Source organism: Mus caroli, chromosome 1 (assembly GCF_900094665.2).
Source record: "Mus caroli chromosome 1, CAROLI_EIJ_v1.1, whole genome shotgun sequence".
Taxonomy (NCBI): Eukaryota; Metazoa; Chordata; class Mammalia; order Rodentia; family Muridae; genus Mus; species Mus caroli.
In genome coordinates this window covers 5,301,291-5,307,892 of record NC_034570.1, presented here as the reverse complement: position 1 = coordinate 5,307,892, position 6,602 = coordinate 5,301,291, and the positions used below count along the sequence as shown (strand labels likewise).

General features: G+C 37.6%; 1 protein-coding gene and 1 pseudogene across 3 annotated transcripts in view; both read left to right on the top strand.

Annotated features, from left to right (window-relative positions):
- The window catches only part of Sntg1 (syntrophin gamma 1), an 835,208-nt gene that overhangs the window by 168,390 nt on the left and 660,216 nt on the right, over positions 1–6,602 (top strand). The window lies entirely within an intron of this gene.
- The window catches only part of LOC110311457, a 3,167-nt pseudogene continuing 1,326 nt past the window's right edge, over positions 4,762–6,602 (top strand).

Here is a 6,602-nt window from a genome sequence, read left to right as displayed (position 1 = left end):
GCCCTCTTCTGGAGTGTCTGAAGACAGCTACAGTGTACTTACATATAATAAATAAATAAATAAATAAATAAATAAATAAATAAATAAATAAATATTTCTAAAAAAAAAATCTTAAAAAAAAAACAATGACAAGAAAAATGACATCATGAAATTCGAATGTATATGGATAAAAATAGAAAAAAAATTCTGAGTGTAGTATCTTAGACACAGAAAGACAAAAATGGAGTGTATTTACTGTGTAGATATTAGCTTTTAAGTCGATGATAACCAAGCTCAATCCACAGAACCACAGGGGGTATGTATAAAGGAAGTTCCTAGGAGGAAATAGAATAGATAGATATGGATGGAATCTGAGGTATTGTGAATATTTTGGCTAATATCAACCACTTATCAGTGAGTACATACCATGCATGTCCTTTTGGGTCTGTGTTACTTCACTCAGGAGGAAGTTTTCTAGTTCTATCCATTTGACTGCAAAATTCATGATGTCCTTGTTTTTAATAGATAAATAGTATTATATTGTGCAAATGAACCATATATTCTGTATCTAATCTTCCATTGAGGGACATATGATTGTTTCCAGCTTCCTGTTATCACAAATAAGGCTGCTATGAACATAGTGAAGCATGTGTCCCTGTGATATGGTAGAGCATCTTTTGGGTATATGTCAAGTAGTGGTATAGCTGGTTCGGGTAGAACTATTTCCAATTTTCTGAGGAATTGGCAGAATGATTTTCAGAATTCTTGTACCAGTTTGCAATTGCACCAGAAATGGAGGAGTGTACCTTTTTCTCCACATCCTTGTCAAAATGTGCTATTACCTGAGTTTTTTTTTTTTTTTTTTAACCTTAGACATTCTGATTGGTGTGAGGTGGAATCTCAGGGTCATTTAGATTTGCATTTCTATGATGACTAAGGACTTTGAATATTTTTTAAGTGTTTCTCAGCCATTCAAGATTCTTCTGTTGTGAATTCTCTGCTTAGCTCTGTACTCCTTTTTAAAAATGGGTTATTTGGTTTTTTAGAGGTTAACTTCTTGAGTACTATATAGAATAAATGGGAAAGGAGAGGGCAGCCTTGTCTTGTTCCTGATTTTAGTAGGATTGCTTCAAGTTTTTCTCCATTGAATTTGATATTGTCTGTTGGGTGGCTGTATATTACTTTTATTATGTTCAGGTACATGCCTTGAATTCCTGATCTCTCCAAGACTTTTAATATGAACAGGTGTTTTATTTTGTCCAAGGCCTATTTAGCATCTAATGACATGATCATATGACTCTTTTCTTTTCTTTTGAGTTTGTTTATACAGTGGATGATGTTGGTGGATTTCACTATATTGAACCATCCCTGCATCTCTGGGATGAAGCCTACTTAATCTTGGTGAACGATCATTTTGATTTGCTTTTGGATTCAGTTTGTGAGAATTATATTGAGTATTTTTGCATCAGATTCAAAAGCATAATTGGTTTGAAGTTCTCTTTCTTGTTGGGTCTTTGTGTGGTTTAGATATCACAGTAATGTGGCTTCATAGAATGAATTAGGGAGTGGTCCTTCTGTTTCTGTTTTATGGAATAATTTGAGGAATGTTAGTGTTAGGTCTTTGAAGGTCTGGTAGAACTCTGCACTAAAATCATCTGGTCCTGACTGCTTCTATTTCCTTAGGGGTTACAGGACTGTTTAGATAGTTTATCTGATCTTTATTTAACTTTGTTACATGTTATATGTCTGGAAAACCATCCATTTCACCTAGATTTTCCAGTTTTGTTGGGTATAGGCTTTTGTAGTAAGAGCTGATGACTTTTGAATTTCCTTAGCTTCTGATGTTATATCACCCTTTTCATTTATGATTTTGTTAATTTTGATACCATCTCTGGGCCCTTTATTTAGTTTGTTAAGGGTTTACCTAACTTTTTGATTTCCTCAAAGAACCAGGTTTTGTTGATTCTTTGTATTGTTCTTTTTGTTTCTAATTGGTTGATTTCAGCTCTGATATTATTTCCTGTTGTCTATGCCTCTTGGATGTGATTGCTTCTTTTTGTTCTAGAGCTTTCAGGTGTGCTGTTAAGCTGCTAGTGTAGGATCTCTCCAATTTCTCTTTGGAGGCACTCAGAGCTTTGAGTTTTCTTCTTAGCAATGCTTTCATTGTGCCCCATAATCTTGGGTATGCTGTGCCTTCATTTTCATTAAATTCTAGAATGTCTTTAATTTCTTTCTTCATTTCTTCCCTGATGAAGTATCATTGAGTAGAATGTTGTTCAGTTCCATGTGTATATAGGTTTTATGTTGTTTTTGTTGTTGTTGTTATTATTATTATTGAAGACCAGCCTTGGTTTTGGGTGATCTACTAGAATGCATTGGATTATATCAATCTTGTATCTGTTGAGGCTTGTCTTGTATGTGATTATATGGACATTTTTGGAGAAGGTACCATGAGGTGCTGAGAAGAAGGTGTATTCTGTTGTTTTAGGGTAAAATGTTCTGTAGATATCTGCTAAATCCACTTGGTTCATAACTTCTGTTAGTTTCACTGTGTTTATGTTTGGGGTTTTGAAATATCTCACTACTATTGTGTGAGGTGGAATGTGTGCTTTGAGCTTTAGTAACATTTCTTTTACAAATGCATTTAGACCATAGATGTTCAGAGTTGAGAATTCATCTTGGTGGATTTTTCATTTAATGAGTATATAGTTCCCTTTCCCATATTTTTGATGACTTTTGGTTAAAACTGTATTTTATTGAATATTATAATGGCTACTCCAGCTTGTTCCTTGGGACCATTTGCTTAGGATCTGTTTTTCCAGCCTTTTACTCTGAGCTAGTGTCTTCCTACATGCAGCACAATGCTGGGTGCTGTTTATGTGTCCAGTCTGTTAGCCTATGTCTCTTTATTGGAAACTGAGTCCATTGATGTTGAGAGTTATTAAAAACAGGTGATTGTTAGTTACTGCTGTTTTGCTGTTTGAGGTGGTATTTTGTTTGTGTGATTCGCTTCTTTTGGGTTTGCTGTGAGATGATTAATTTCTTGTGTTTTCTTTGATGTAGTTACCATCCTTGTGTTGGAGTTGCTTTTCCCATATTCTTTGTAGGGCTGGATTAGTAGAAAGAGATTGTTTAAATTTGGTTTTGTCACGGAATATCTTTGTTTCTCATCTATGTTGATTGAGAATTTTGCTAGGTCTAATATCCTGGATTGACATTTGTGTTCTCTTGGGGTCTGAATTACATCTGTCCAGGATATTCTGGCTTTTAGAGTCACTTTTGATAAGTTTGGTGTAATTCTGATAGGTTTGTCTTTCTATGATACCTGGCCTTTTCCCCTTAGCACTTTTAATATTCTTTCTTTTTTCTGTGCACTTATTGTTTTGACTATTTTGTGAAAGGAGAATTGCTTTTTGCTGAACCAATCTATTTGCCGTTTTGTAGGTTCTTATAAATACATGGCCATCTCTTTCTTTAGGTTAGAAAAGTTTTCTTATAAAAGAAAGATTTTGTTGACAATATTTTCTAGCTCTTTGAGTTGGGAATCTTCACTCTCTTCTTTTCCTTTTATTCCTAAGTTTGGTCTTTTCATTGTGTCCTGAATTTCCTGAATGTTTTCCATTAAGAACCTTTTGCACTTTGTATTTTCTTTGACCTATTGTGCCAATATCTTCTTTGATATCATCTACATTTGGGATTGTTTCTTCTATCTCTTGTGTTCTTTTGTTGATGCTTGCATCTGTAGCTCCTGATCTCTTTCCTGATCTCATCTCCAAGGTTGCCTCAATTTCTGATTTCTTTATTGTTTCTATTTCTATTTTTAGGTCATCAAATGGTTTTTTCAATTCCTTCACCTGTTTGATTTTTTTCCTGGGATTTATATGTTTCCTCTTTAAGGGCTTCTACCTTTTTGCTTGTATTTTTCTGTATTTCTTTCAGAGAGTTATTTGTATACTCCTCAAAGGCCTTTGTATTGTTCTTGAGATGGGTTTTAAGGTCAGAATCTTGCTTTTTCATGTGTGTTAGGATATCCAGTGCTTGTTGTAGTAGGAGAACTGGGTTTTGATGGTTCCAAATTACATTTGCTTCGGTTGCTTATGTTCTTGCATTTGCCTTTTTCCATCTTATTATTTCTGGTGTTAACTAGCCTGGCTATCTCTGATTGGAGCCTGTCCCTCCTTGGTGGCAGGTAGAGCTCAATGACATGGGTTAGAACAGGCCTCCTGGGAGGCACGCACTGCTATCTCTCCTTAGGAGAGGCCTCCTATATCCCTGGTTACAGCAGACCTCTTGGGAGTCAAACAGGCCGTGGGATGCTGGAGAGGGGTAGTAGCAACCCTATTTTCCCCGGGGGAGTTGCAAACTGGAATGCAGATGTGGCTCTGGCAGAGCCCATCCACTGAACTCCATTGGGGCTCCAACTGGGGCAGACATTAGGTCAAGGTTCACATTTGTGTCCCTGTTTAAGGCAGACCTGGGAGACAAGCAGGCTGTGAGCTGTGGAAGAGGGGCAAGGCTCTTTCTTTCTTTCTTTCTTTCTTTCTTTCTTTCTTTCTTTCTTTCTTTCTTTCTTTCTTTCTTTCTTCCTTCCTTCCTTCCTTCCTTTCTTTTTTTCTTTCTTTCTTTCTTTCTTTCTTTCTTTCTTTCTTTCTTTCTTTCTTTCTTTCTTTCTTTCTTTCTTTCTTTCTTTCTTCTTTCTCTTTTAACTTTTCTCTGATTGAACTATTGTGAGAAGATGATTTAGAACAATTCTAGGAGCCATGGCGGCGCCTGTGAGGAGGAGACTCAGTGTTTGAGATGGATAAGCGAGGACTGCGCCGCAGTGGTTACTTTTTTAACATCTCTGAGCATGCCTTCATAAAGTCGTGCAAACAATGGCTGACGACAGCGTGTTACCATCTCCTACTGAGATAACTAGCTTGGCAGACTCTTCAGTGTTTGATTCTAAAGTTACTGAAATGTACAAGGAAAACTTGTGCTTGGTGTCTACTTCAAATGTTGATGAAGAAATGCTGCAGGTTGAAGCAAGAGTGATAATGGTCCAGGATGCTGGGAAACAAGAAGAACTTCTAAAGGCCTTAAAGGAAATGAAAGTGCCCTGTGTAAAGATGGACTCAATGGAAGAATTTGAAAGTTTGGATTCCCCAGAATTTGAGAATATATTTGTAGTTACTGACTTCCAGAATTCTGTCTTCAATGACGTATACAAGGCTGATTGTAGGATTGTTGGACCACCAGTTATACTCAACTGTGCACAAAGGGGAGAGCCCTTGCCGTTTTCCTGCTGGCCGCTGTATTGTACGACTATGCTGAACCTGGTGCTCTGCTTCACTGGATTCAGGAAGAAGGAGAAGCTTGTGAAATTGGTGACATTGGTTCATCATATGGGTGGAGTTATTCGAAAAGAATGTAATTCCAAAGTAACACATCTGGTGGCAAATTGTATACAAGGCGAAAAATTTAGGGTTGCTGTGAGCCTGGGCACTCCAATTATGAGGCCAGAATGGATTTATAAAGCGTGGGAAAGACGCAATGAACAGTGTTTTTGTGCAGCAGTTGATGACTTTAGAAATGAATTTAAAGTTCTTCTATTCCAAGATTGCATTTTAAGTTTCCTGGGATTTTCAGATGAAGAGAAACATAGTATGGAAGAAATGACTGAAATGCAAGGAGGTAGCTATTTACCAGTTGGGGATGAAAGGTGCACTCACCTTATTGTTGAAGAGAATACAGTAAAGGACCTTCCATTTGAACCTTCAAAGAAACTTTTTGTTGTCAAGCAAGAGTGGTTCTGGGGAAGCATTCAGATGGATGCCCGTTCAGGAGAGACTATGTATCTGCTTGAAAAGGCTAATATTCCTGAACTCAAGAAATCGGTGTCTCTGCTTTCTCTAAGTACTCCAAACAGCAACCGCAAGAGACGGAGATTGAAAGAGACCCTGGATCAGCTCTCCAGGGAGACTGACCTCTCTCCTTTCCCTCCCCAAACACCGAAGTCCTGTGCTAAGTCTTCTAGAAGTTCTACTCCAGTTCCTCCAAAGCAGTCAGCCAGGTGGCAGGTGGCAAAAGAGCTCTACCAGACTGAGAGCAATTATGTCAATATACTGGCCACAATCATTCAATTATTTAAGGTTCCCTTAGAAGAAGAAGGATAACGTGGTAGATCTATTCTTGCACCTGAGAAGATCAAGACTATTTTTGAGAGCATCCCAGATATCTTTGATGTGCATATGAAGATAAAGGATGATCTTGAAGACCTTATTGCTAACTGGGATGAGAGCAGAAGTATTGGTGACATCTTTCTTAAATATGCAAAAGATTTGGTAAAACCCTACCCTCCGTTTGTAAACTTCTTTGAAATGAGCAAGGAAATGATCATTAAATGTGAGAAACAAAAGCCCAGATTTCATGNTTTCCTCAAGATAAATCAAGCTAAACCAGAATGTGGACGACAGAGTCTTGTGGAACTTCTCATCCGGCCAGTGCAGCNGCTACCCAGTGTCGCTTTACTTTTTTTTTTTTTTTAATTAGGTATTTTCCTCAATTACATTTCCAATGCTATCCAAAAAGTCCCCAATACACCCCCCCAGTCCCCCACCCACCCACCCTCACCCCTTGGCCCT